The sequence below is a fragment of the Eptatretus burgeri genome, chromosome 18 (genome assembly GCF_056783735.1).
Source record: "Eptatretus burgeri isolate ZD-2024b chromosome 18, Ebu_testis_v1, whole genome shotgun sequence".
In the NCBI taxonomy this organism is placed as follows: Eukaryota; Metazoa; Chordata; class Myxini; order Myxiniformes; family Myxinidae; genus Eptatretus; species Eptatretus burgeri.
The window spans coordinates 4,612,842-4,626,494 of NC_140978.1; the positions used below are offsets into that span (position 1 = coordinate 4,612,842).

The window sequence follows — 13,653 nt, forward strand, 5'->3', positions numbered from 1 at the left end:
AGAAAGAAGAATCAGTACAGGAAGTCACATGGTTATGTGGGGAATAAGGGAAGGAGGGAAGAGGTTTTAAAAAAAAATTTAAGACAAGAAGCAGAAGTTATAGTTAGGAGGGATGGAAGGAGAGTGGTGGGAAAAGTGGAGAAAATAAGAACTGATGGTAAGAGGGAGAAAATACAAATAAACACGACCATGCACATAAACCTGAAGACGGGTCGGCCTCAAGGAAATGTGAAATGACAAAATCGACGAAAACTCACCAAACAGTAAAAAAAATTTAAACAAAACCGAATTTGCAACACACAGTAAGCATGGAGGTAACGAAATAAAGTCAAAACGTGACAACAACGATCGGAAACTTATCATTGAGAAAGTTGGCGGAGAGCCCTGAGAGAACAAACTGTCGCCTCAAAAAAAACCAGAACCAGAAGCTCAACCATTGCCTCAAAAACTGGAATGGGGTTTGCGACAAACGTAACGTTTTGCATTTAGACCAAAAAGTTGCATGTTGGTTTTGTCAGACCAGAAAACTTTTGCCACATGGCTTCAGAATCTCTGGAGTGTTTTTTTTTTTTTTGCATACTTCAAATGAGACTCAAGGTGGGCTGTTTTTGAGTAATGGCTTCCTTGTTCTTGTTGTTGTTTATTGTTGTTGTTGCCCTATGCAAGTGAAACTAAAATTGGGGTTAAGCAATTGGTTCACGTCTGTCTGTCTGTCTGTCTGTCTGTCTGTCTGTCCATTTGTCTAGAAATATCAGTTTATGATCGAGGAACAACTTAATTTTAATTGAATGTTATATTTTGAACACAAATTGGAATATGAATCAGAAAACAAACCTGTAGTTTAGCAGTACTTTGGCTCTGGTTTAGCAGAATTTGTCCAAATTGTGCGTGCTCAGAGAGGAGTGAGATAATATTTTACTGTCTGCCTGCTTAGCAGTCAAACAAAATTGAAAATCATTCCAAACAGAAAACTTAACTGTTTTAAAGGACGTCATAAAGGATGCAAACAAAAGGCATGAGGATCAACTGTAATGTCCAAAATGAGATGGTATATAAGACACTGGATATACAGCTGTAAACTTCTGGATTTTGTTTTTTTAATTACCTTTAAATTCTTCATTTTCTTTCAATTAAATTATATATCTGAACACTGCGTGGGGTAAGGTGTTCTATGAACTCTCGTTCGTGAAGTGGTTCATACCAGATGTTAGTCAAGGCCTTTTAGCATGGATGTTAATGTCTTGATGTTTGCAGGTGTCCAGTATTAAATGTTGGTGGATAGGTGTTATCAGACGTTAATAGTTGTGTGCTAATGGTTAAATGAGGCCCCGCGAGGAGGAGTGATGTAAGGGTCACATCGGCCATTTTGGAGTTAATGCCATACAGCACTATTTTAACCCTTCCCCTATCATCCGAGCCTATCATCATCATATCATTAAAAAATGTCGCTTACATCACTCCTCCTCACGGGGCCTCAAATGTTCATGGTGCTGATGTTAATGTTTGGGTTTTCATGTTTGAAGACTGTTGTAAGTTCATGTTTATGATGTATTGCGAGAAACCATCGACAATGGCAAGGTTTAATGGTCATGCATTAATTGCTGTAGTTAATCAGCAGGTGTTAAAGGTAACCAGTTAGTATGGTAAGTGTTATTGGCTGGGTGTTAGTGGTTAGCATTTAAGTATCTATATGTTCATGGACAGATGTTGGTGGGCAGGTGCTTATAAAGGGGGCTTTGAGTGCATAATTCGTGCCGGAGGTTGCTGTATCCGATGTAGGCCCGACACCCGACTTCGTACACCAGAGGAATGGAAAATTGAATTTCCCTTTTATGTGTGTTATCAGATCACACACCAAGTCTCCTGGGCTATAGCACTTTTAGTGCCTGACTGTGACGGTAATCAAACCACTGTTCATTCCCAAGAATGTCAGCTTCATCACCGAAGAGATATATTATCCAATATTGAGAAAGCTGGGATGACGCAGATTTGAACCTGTAAAAGCCCCTCTGCTGGAGTATGCACCATGATGTTTACACATCTCGTCTTATTCAGTTGGTGTTAATTGCCACGAGTTTGTCCATTTCCCTCTCCCTTATATTCCCTTCATCTCCTCCTTCCCGTCTGTTTCTAAATGTGCTTCATTTGGGTGATCAATCCAGTGCGTCCACTGAATGACATAAGTTAATATATACACATGGTTTAGCAGTGCATGAGTGAGCTAAGATCATTACCTTGCAGAGGAAAGCCTCTCCTTGGATCACTGAAGTCATTTCAACCATTTTGTCATGCTTATGAATCGATTAAATAGTGAGAACAGATTCTAAAAGGGGCTTTTCAAAAAGTTCTTGGATGCGATGCAATGGTCCCAGAAATGTCAACTTTTAGTTTTGTTTTATTTATCGATATATTAGTTACTATAACTGGTAATTAAAGAAACACAAATGTTTTATTGGTTTTCACGTCCAAGCATATGTAATGGGATGAGGAAGAAAAAAATGTTATTTTATATTTACATAAATACTTCATTATACTTTTTGGGGGTCTTAGATAATTGTGAGTACCGTATCTAGTTCGTATAACTTTTTTGAACACCCCACAAAAGCAAGAAAAACAATGAAAGCACCATCAACGTGAATAGTAAGCGCATTCGGAAAATTTTGAGCCTTGCATAGAAAACAACATCATTGGTTTTCAATTGTTTATTTTTCAACACAGTTCCCCTTTCGCTCAATGCACTTGGTCGAACCTCAGTCTCGTGTTGGCTTAATGGTTAGGTGGCTGGCTTAAGATCATGGGGTCTTGAGTTCAAGCTCCCTGTCGGGTCATTGAATCAACACCAGGTAGGGTCAACTCAGCCTGTCATCCTTTCGAGGTTGGCAAAATGAATACCAGTGTACTGGTAACAGGGGCATTGCATCAGTGGCACAGCTGCGCCCCCAGCCAATGATGCTACTCGCAGCCTTGTGCTGCACACGGAGAGGAGGAGGAGGAGGAGGAGGAGGTCTATCCTTTCTGGATCTTGTCTGTGCCCATCTTGAAGTCTTCTTTGTCCTGCTTGTTCAGAAGCTCAACAACTGCATTCCCCTCATACTCATCATCAAAACTCTTCCCACGAAGCCCTTCCTTCAGCTTGAGGAACAGGAAGAAGTCTAAGAGATTCCAACATGAGTGAATCGACTGGATTGGGAAGCAGTTCAAAGCCATAGTTGGTTATTGTGTTTACTGCAATCTTGGCTGTTTGCCGATACATCATCCTGGAGAAGCAGCACTCCTTGACTCGCCTTTCTACGGCGCTAGTTCTTGATGGCTTCTCGCAACTATTCTTCAGGATCGTACTCCCTGTCAGTTATGATCACACATTCACCATCCCAGAAAACAGTGGCCATGACCTTTCGAGATGATGCCTTTTTCTTGAACTTTTGGGAGGTGGAGCACGTGTGTGCTTCCATTGCATGCATGCTCGATTGTGTTGGCCCAGGATCAAAATGCTGAACTCATGACCATCCTGCATTAGGGGTTTTGACAAATGACTGATCCTCATATAGGACATTCCTTTTTGTAGAGGCAATTGTTTTCACTTCGTAAAGCCACATTACCATAAGTCCTGTCTCATGGGCATTAATCTGAGATCATGTACTTCAAACAACATTGCACAGTTCAAATTGCAAAGTGTTTCACGACAGTGAACAATCCAAACATGTCTGGTTTATGATCCATTTTTGTCAAGGTTCACTCCCATTTGCATCATCAGTGATTAATCCACCTTGATGTAACGAGGATGTTTTATTCGCTGTCAATTTTTTGCTGAAGTTGGCTTTTCTCTCTTCCGCTTCTTTTTTGTTTAAAAAAAAATATATATATATATATATATATATATATATATATATATATATATATATATATATATATATATATATATATATATATATATATTCCTTACAATTAATATTGTTACCACTTTCTTTGATTCTTCATTTTATGAAAAATCTGGAGTTCACAGAGCACCTTACTCCAAACAGTCGTGAGACGTAAACGGCAGGTTTTTGAAAGTGGCAAAAAGGTGATTTTTGTTCTCCAGTGTTGTAGTGTATAATTCAATTGAAATAAAATAAAGATTTTAAAGGCTGTGCAACAACAAAAAAATATTTTCCGGAAGGTTACCGCCGTTGATGCAGTATTTTTACACCACCTTATTTAACACGTTACATTAGTTATTTGTGAATGCTGATTGTGTTCTTCTTTAAAAACAGCAAGTTTTAAAAACAGTAAGTTTCCTGTTTGGAATGATTTTCAATGTTGTTTGACTGCCAGACAGGCAGACGGACAAAAAAATTATCTCACTTCTCTCTGCGCAAGTGTGATTGGACCGAGATTCCGTACAATTTTACAAATTCAGAGCCAAAGTCCTGCTTAAGTGCAGCTTCATGTTCTGATTAAAGTTCCGATTCGTGGTCCAAGTATAACATTCAACTGAAATCAACTTGTTCCTCGATCATAAACCGGTGGTTGTCGATAGACAGACAGACAGACTAAATGAACCAAGTGCTTAACCCCACTTTTTGCTTCGCGTGCGTGGAGTAATAACAGCATTTCGATTATTTTAATCTCCAGTCATATCATGAGGTTTCTTTTTATTGTCAAATTATGACGATTACACCTTACACTCTTGCAAGAACACTACAGTCGAACAACGGGAATCTCCTTATAAAATTTGTCACACTACGATGAAGATGTTTGCTGATCGAGCATTCTTCTCCCCAACATTTCAAATCTTCCCTGAAATCATACATTTTTTGCCTCTGATTTTTTTTCTCATTATTACTCTTCTTCCCTCTTCCTTAATTGCAAAGCACTTTGATAAATAAGTAATGTTGATTAAATTATGTTATATTTTGAGTTGCTTTGCTGGCAGGATGGCCTCGAGGTAAGCTGTCCAGTCTTGGTTTGTATCTCGGCTCAGCTATAAATTGTCACCCCGGTGTTTCACAGGCAGGTCAACTCGTCAATGTGTGTGCCGTTGCTCGGATGGACGTTAAACTGGTGTCCCATCTGCCAGCATTAGTTAGTGAACATTAAAGATCCCATGGTGTCCTTCGCAAAGAGTAGGCGAGTTATCGCCGCCACCATGGCCAAATTATGGCCAAATTAGCCAAATTGGCCGGCACCATGGCCAAATTACAAGTTACTGCCCTGACTACTTCGTCAAACATCAGGCCCTGGTAAGCCAGTTCATGAAAGACTTGGGCCAGAAATTTCCTCCGCCCATAGGCCACAAACCATGGGAATAATTGTGGCCATTAAAGAAGAAGATATTGTGATTTTCTTTGTGGAAGAAGCCTTACGGGGCCATATATTGATTACTTACACAAATTGAAGGGGTTAGGTCAGTGTCAGTGGATGAAAGTTAATTAATGCCTGTGTTAAGTAGTCACTTGTTAATGGTGGGAATAAGTCAGAAAGGTTTGAGCTGGAAAGTTTGCGTAATGGGACAAGGAACTGGAAAATGAGTAAGGAGAAGGAAGGGAAATCTGCAGAACATAATGAAAGGAGGTGAAAGGAAGGAGAAAGGTTGTACCAAATTAAAACCTCTGTTATGCTAGGCTAGTTAGTGCAGACATATTTCTCAGTTTGAATCATCCTTCTGCACACTGACACAGCTGACAATATATGTTGCGACTGCCTTCTGACAAAGAAAATCTCACATTGAATTTCCTGCCCTATCTGCTTTCAAATTAATTTTATTTCTCAACCAATTATACACGCACTAAATTCAACCCTAAGGTTATGTCATTGGCCCCCGACATAACCTGACATCGTAATCCTGGCAACTGCAATCGTCTTGTGTAAGTCTCCGCACCAGAAATGGTTTTAATGGCGGAAAATCGGTGAAAAGCACTGGTTTGGCAAAAAAAAAAACCTCCCACGACTCGGATTATAACAGGTCACAGGTATGTTTTGTGTTAAAATGCTGTCTTTCTATGAAGGAGGATATGGCATTTGTTCAGCAAGATGTCGCCTCACTTTCTTGTGCAATGATACCTTGCAAGTAGTAATGCAATGTCATGCGCTTGTAACCTACATTTACTGTCATAGCCTGTGAAACTCTGTAATCGGCAAAATTCTAACATGATCATAAAATTGATTTGGAACACTTTGATCGATTCTTACTGGCGTTTGGCCTTTTCCAGGTGTGAAGAAGACATTCAGCCGAATGTGGTTTCAGTTCGGGCTCGTAATTATCGCACCGGGTTTCAGCAGCAGGTGAGAGCTATTCACATCAGCTGATGGGGTCACTGCGAGCACTTAAAATGCCTTGTGAATACTGAAGAAGGAAGGCTTCTCTGCTGATATGAAGAATCACGATGGTATAATAAATGCAGGCATCAATGTTTGCGGAATAGCTAAGCGGCGCAGTACAGAAGGTGAACAAACTAACAATGGAGTATGAGGAAAAGGTAAACTTGTGCAAAACACAGGAATGCACAACAATGTGGAGAATGGTAAGGATCTCAGGTGTGTCAGAGTGGAATGCCTTGAGATGATGCTGAGCCACCATAGTGAAAGAATGAAGCGAGACAGGTAGTCTCGACAGGGACAGAGGCGATTCCATTGGTCAGAAGAAAATAGTGTGGGTGAGCGAAAGGTTGCACTTCTGGGGTCTTGGCAAGGATTGGATTCAGTTATGAACATCTGTGATCTTGAGTGAAATAGGGAGGAGTGGTTAGTAACAAACAAAAAAAAAAAAATATATAATAATAATAATAATAATAATAATAATAATAATAAAAGAGCCTGGTGTTGGCTTCGTGGTGAGGGTGGCTGCCTTGGGATCTTCAGGTCCTGAGTTCAAGCCCCGTTTTCCACTGAATTAACATCAGGTGGGGTTGACTCAGCCTGTCATCCTTTTGAGTTAAGCAAAATGAATACCATTGTACTCGTATAAGAGCACAGCATCAGCGGAATAGTCACGCCCCAACAAAATGATAGCTACCCGGCAGCCAAGCTGCCATACGCAAGTAGAAGAAGAAGTAGTTAGTAAAAAGGAGAAGAGTGCTAAACTCGAGGTAAAGACCAAGACGGCACTGTCTATGCCACGAAAAGCAACAAATCCTGATCTCTGGCTTCTCGATAGAGAATTCCAAAGATTTTACATTCTACGCAGTGTCAAAGAGCAGCGGCCAAGTCAGAAGGTGTTCTCATCAAGGGAAAGAACATACATTATTTTAATTTGTACGAAAGACTTGTAGACCATGAGCAAAGGAGGGTTTCCAAGAGAGGACTTGACCTGGTGGAGAATGCTCAAGCACTGTCTGTCTCTTAAAGGCAGCTTGACTGTTTGGTCAGTCCAAGATGAGCTGTCCTAGATAATAGATGGAGGAGTTTCAGAGATGGTATCTTTTCAAATGGCTGGTCACAAAAAAAGGTATGGGCCATTCAGCCTGTTCGCCTTTTCTGAAGTTTGATGCAAACTTAAGACTTACTTGGATTGCAAGTTGTATTCCTAGTAACTCCACAGTTGTTGTTGTTTGTAAGATCGGCTATTAGAAGCAGTGGCATGATCACGATTGCCGATCATATGGAATAACCTGAAATTAAATGACATAAACAGCACTAGATATCTTTTGTGAAGGAGAGCAAGATGAATAATCAGGGTTTTACTTCTTTAGTGACCTTGGAGATAACCTTTGTATATTCAAATGCCATATCAGATCAGCTCAGCAAGAGCTATCTAGGTTAGTGATGGGGGGGGGGGACTTGCTAGCACACAATTACTTATCACAGTACGGTAGTAGATCTAATTTCATCACACAATTACTTATCACAGTACGGTCGTAAATTTAATCAATGACTTGGCTCGTCCAATTACAATACCAACTAGAAGGGCACTCGGTAGAGCGCATACCTCCACCACGTAACGCTTGATCCACAAGAACATATCTGGCCCCATTACATTTTTGAGATATCATGTTACATATCGCTTTTGAGCCCCATCACTCAATGGTGAAGAATCACTTAAAATTATAGTAATCAGATCAGGATTTGGATCTTCATCAAAATCGAATAAATTCGTCGTGGCCATACACCCAACATGTCCACCAAGTCTAATCCGAATCCGTCCACAACTTTTTGAGATATCGTGCTATACATCGGTTTATCCATATCTCTCAATGGTGAAGAATCACTGAAATTTGTTTTTATCAGATCCGGATCTTCACCAAAATTGAAACACTTCTTCCTCGTCACACACCTAGCATGTCCACTAAGTTTCGTCTGAATCCATCCCCAACTTTTTGAGATATTGTGCTATATATATATAGGTTTTGTCCCTATCTCTCAATGGTGAAGAATCACTTTAAAAACTTCCAGTATTCGGATCTGCATCTGGATCTTCACCAAAATCTAATCAGTTCGTCCTTGTCCACAAAATTTCATCCGGATCCATCGACAACTTTTTGAGATATCCTGTGCACAAACAGACAGACAGACAGACAGAGGAGGAGATTGGGACCACACTCTGTGCAGAGCGTTGGTGTTGACGAAGCAGTCTCCTTGGCTATCGGGTACAATCCTGGATGGGTCACCACTCCGACACAGGGCACGAGCAAGCTGGCACTCATTTTCCGACATCGGAAGGATGACAGGCAGAGTCAACCCCACCTGGCATTAATTCAACAGCTGAGCGGGATTTGAACTCAGAACCCAAGGATCCAAAGCCTGCCACCCGAACCATTAAACCAACATGAGACATAGACAGACAGACAGACATAGAGGGGTGAAAACATAACCTCCTTCACCTTCGGTGGTGGAGGTAAAGAGAAAATAAGCGTTCCTATCCTCACTGGTCAAAGAAACATACTACACTCAGAAATGTTTCCAAGTTTGGGGTTCTAACAAATATTTATTGTCACAATTGTGTGATTAAATACCAAACACATAAGGATGCACGAGGAACTTTTGCACATGAGGAGGCCATCCGGCCCATCATGTGCTCTGCACCAACTCTGGTATCGTTATCACCAATCCTACCATCCACACAAGGTACCTGGATGCATCGGAGATGGGGGTTACGGGGATATTGGCTTGTGTGGATGGAAGGGAGCTTGGGTGTGCAGCCTCCTGCATGATGGGCAGAACAGCCTCCTCATGTGCAAAAGTTTCTCGTGCATCCTCGTGTGTATAATTTAATCACAACAATTAAGACAATAAATATTTGTCAGAACCCCGAACTTGGAAACATTTCCTGGTATGCTTCCTTGACCAGAGGATTACAACTCATATTTTCTCATTGGTATTGTAATTGGATTGACCATCTCATTGATTACCGTACTCCTTGAGTAATGAGTCGAACTGAAATCATCATCTTTCACGGGTGCGAATACATTGCATTAGCGTCGCAATGCTTGGTGAGAAGAAAAGAGGAAAAACAAAACTTCCATGGTGAAAAATATTGCTCATTACCCATATAATTCAGCAAAAAAAAAAAAGACATGAAGACCCAGGTTTACCTTTTCTGGCTGTTGGTAAAAAAGAAGAAAAAAAACACCTGGATACTGGGTGAGGTTGAAATAAATGATCTGGTCGACTAGTGTCTGAACTTGGGACAAGAAGGCCGATTGGTTGTCCATTTTGGGTATGTGGGTTCTTAATGAGAAGGGTAAGCTTGGTGGCGATTGATCAGTGGGTTGTCTAATTGCTGGGACAGGTGGCAGGCAGTAGTCAGGTGATCACTCGATCGATACGAAAGATGGTGCGCTGTGTGGCTGGTGAGGAGGCCCCATTAATATGGCTGCCTGGTGAGGAGGCCCCATTAATATGGCTGCCTGGTGAGGAGGCCCCATTAATATGGCTGCCTGGTGAGGAGGCCCCATTAATATGGCTGCCTGGTGAGGAGGCCCCATTAATATGGCTGCCTGGTGAGGAGGCCCCATTAATATGGCTGCCTGGTGAGGAGGCCCCATTAATATGGCTGCCTGGTGAGGAGGCCCCATTAATATGGCTGCCTGGTGAGGAGGCCCCATTAATATGGCTGCCTGGTGAGGAGGCCCCATTAATATGGCTGCCTGGTGAGGAGGCCCCATTAATATGGCTGCCTGGTGAGGAGGCCCCATTAATATGGCTGCCTGGTGAGGAGGCCCCATTAATATGGCTGCCTGGTGAGGAGGCCCCATTAATATGGCTGCCTGGTGAGGAGGCCCCATTAATATGGCTGCCTGGTGAGGAGGCCCCATTAATATGGCTGCCTGGTGAGGAGGCCCCATTAATATGGCTGCCTGGTGAGGAGGCCCCATTAATATGGCTGCCTGGTGAGGAGGCCCCATTAATATGGCTGCCTGGTGAGGAGGCCCCATTAATATGGCTGCCTGGTGAGGAGGCCCCATTAATATGGCTGCCTGGTGAGGAGGCCCCATTAATATGGCTGCCTGGTGAGGAGGCCCCATTAATATGGCTGCCTGGTGAGGAGGCCCCATTAATATGGCTGCCTGGTGAGGAGGCCCCATTAATATGGCTGCCTGGTGAGGAGGCCCCATTAATATGGCTGCCTGGTGAGGAGGCCCCATTAATATGGCTGCCTGGTGAGGAGGCCCCATTAATATGGCTGCCTGGTGAGGAGGCCCCATTAATATGGCTGCCTGGTGAGGAGGCCCCATTAATATGGCTGCCTGGTGAGGAGGCCCCATTAATATGGCTGCCTGGTGAGGAGGCCCCATTAATATGGCTGCCTGGTGAGGAGGCCCCATTAATATGGCTGCCTGGTGAGGAGGCCCCATTAATATGGCTGCCTGGTGAGGAGGCCCCATTAATATGGCTGCCTGGTGAGGAGGCCCCATTAATATGGCTGCCTGGTGAGGAGGCCCCATTAATATGGCTGCCTGGTGAGGAGGCCCCATTAATATGGCTGCCTGGTGAGGAGGCCCCATTAATATGGCTGCCTGGTGAGGAGGCCCCATTAATATGGCTGCCTGGTGAGGAGGCCCCATTAATATGGCTGCCTGGTGAGGAGGCCCCATTAATATGGCTGCCTGGTGAGGAGGCCCCATTAATATGGCTGCCTGGTGAGGAGGCCCCATTAATATGGCTGCCTGGTGAGGAGGCCCCATTAATATGGCTGCCTGGTGAGGAGGCCCCATTAATATGGCTGCCTGGTGAGGAGGCCCCATTAATATGGCTGCCTGGTGAGGAGGCCCCATTAATATGGCTGCCTGGTGAGGAGGCCCCATTAATATGGCTGCCTGGTGAGGAGGCCCCATTAATATGGCTGCCTGGTGAGGAGGCCCCATTAATATGGCTGCCTGGTGAGGAGGCCCCATTAATATGGCTGCCTGGTGAGGAGGCCCCATTAATATGGCTGCCTGGTGAGGAGGCCCCATTAATATGGCTGCCTGGTGAGGAGGCCCCATTAATATGGCTGCCTGGTGAGGAGGCCCCATTAATATGGCTGCCTGGTGAGGAGGCCCCATTAATATGGCTGCCTGGTGAGGAGGCCCCATTAATATGGCTGCCTGGTGAGGAGGCCCCATTAATATGGCTGCCTGGTGAGGAGGCCCCATTAATATGGCTGCCTGGTGAGGAGGCCCCATTAATATGGCTGCCTGGTGAGGAGGCCCCATTAATATGGCTGCCTGGTGAGGAGGCCCCATTAATATGGCTGCCTGGTGAGGAGGCCCCATTAATATGGCTGCCTGGTGAGGAGGCCCTATTAATATGGCTGCCTGGTGAGGAGGCCCTATTAATATGGCTGCCTGGTGAGGAGGCCCCATTAATATGGCTGCCTGGTGAGGAGGCCCCATTAATATGGCTGCCTGGTGAGGAGGCCCCATTAATATGGCTGCCTGGTGAGGAGGCCCCATTAATATGGCTGCCTGGTGAGGAGGCCCCATTAATATGGCTGCCTGGTGAGGAGGCCCCATTAATATGGCTGCCTGGTGAGGAGGCCCCATTAATATGGCTGCCTGGTGAGGAGGCCCCATTAATATGGCTGCCTGGTGAGGAGGCCCCATTAATATGGCTGCCTGGTGAGGAGGTCCCATTAATATGGCTGCCTGGTGAGGAGGCCCCATTAATATGGCTGCCTGGTGAGGAGGCCCCATTAATATGGCTGCCTGGTGAGGAGGCCCCATTAATATTGGGGTGAGGAGGCCCCAAAGACGTGTCTGACTCCCAAGTATCTCTCCCTGGTTACTCCCTCTTACGGTATGACAGACCTGAGCCTCGTCCTGGTGGAGGTGTTGCTCTCTTCATCAAAGACTCTATTCCTCACTCTCCCTGCACTGCTCTCACTCCCCCACACCCCCAGGAATACCTCTGGCTTCGGCTTCCCCTCCACTCCCACCTCATGTTTATATGTGTACTGTACCGTCCACCGAACAGTGATGACTCCATCTACACCTCACTCTCCGAAAACATGGACCATCTTCTATCTTCTCATCCAAACTCTCTCTTCCTCTTATGTGGCGACTTCAATTGTCATCACGCCAGTTGGCTAGGTGTGGATACCTCTCTCACCTGCCATGGGACATCAGCAAAAGCTTTCTGTGACTCATTGGGACTGACTCAATCGGTCAACTTCCCGACCCGGATCTCAACCAATGGTACTCCATCTCTTCTGGATCTGATTTTGACAAATTTCCCTGACAATATCTGCTGCTCTTCCTTCGCTCCAATTGGTTCTTCTGACCACGTCCTTGTTAAAGTGGACATCTCTCTGGCTGTTATCAGAGAACCACCTCACCGCCGTCGAGTCTGGCATTTCACTCAAGCCGACTGGCAGGGTCAAGCCATCAAACTTACAGACTGGTCTCCTATCACTACTTTCTCAAACATCAACTCATCCTGGGAATTCTTTCAAAGAAACTTGCTCTCCCTCATGCACAGATTTATCCCCTCTCGTGTTCAGTTGTCTTACCCTTCCTCCCGCCCTTGGTTTACTGAAGCTTGTGGCGAGGCAGTTGTCCTGAAACAACTTGCCTTTGCCTCATGGAAAGCAAACCCAACTGAGGGAGCAATCTCAGTTCTTTCCACAAAGCTCGGAACAAGTGTGTAGCTACCCTCAGGAGAGCCAGAAAACAACATCTTTCTCATCTCAAGTCTGAACTCTCAAACCTCTCTCCCTCCTCAAAATCCTGGTGGCGTTTAATCAAATCTGTTTCTGGTGTATGTTCCCCCTCCATCCCCTCCCTTACCTCAAATGGCCGCACTGCTGATTCCACACGTGATAAAGCTGAATGTCTAAACTCGGTGTTTGCAGCTAAATCTTGTGTCCCAAACCCATCACTATCTCTACCCACTTTACCCAGTCGCACCCAACTGTCCCTGGACTCTGTATCCTTTTCTCCTGACAAGGTGGAATGCTTGCTTTCAAACCTCGAGTCAGATTCTGCAACCGGTCCAGACGGCATCAGCCCACGTGTCCTCAAAGCCTGCTCTTCTGCTCTTGCTCACCCTCTCTCTGTTCTATTCACCCTCTCATTTTCCCAAGGTCATCTGCCATCTGCTTGGAAATCTGCTAACATCACTGCCCTGCATAAAGGTGCAAAAACAGATCCCTGTAACTATAGACCAATCAGCCTTCTCCCAATCATCAGCAAGGTTATGGAATCCATCATCGCTTCAGACATGAAATCCTTCCTCTTCTCCAATGGCTTGATTTCC

General features: G+C 44.4%; 1 long non-coding RNA gene across 1 annotated transcript in view; it reads left to right on the plus strand.

The window, feature by feature from the left end:
* Positions 1 to 13,653, plus strand: part of LOC147008503 (uncharacterized) — a 48,931-nt gene that overhangs the window by 8,642 nt on the left and 26,636 nt on the right. Inside the window, exon 3 of the long non-coding RNA XR_015053241.1 lies at positions 6,192 to 6,264. This is a non-coding gene — a long non-coding RNA (uncharacterized LOC147008503). The remainder of the gene's footprint in view (positions 1 to 6,191; positions 6,265 to 13,653) is intronic.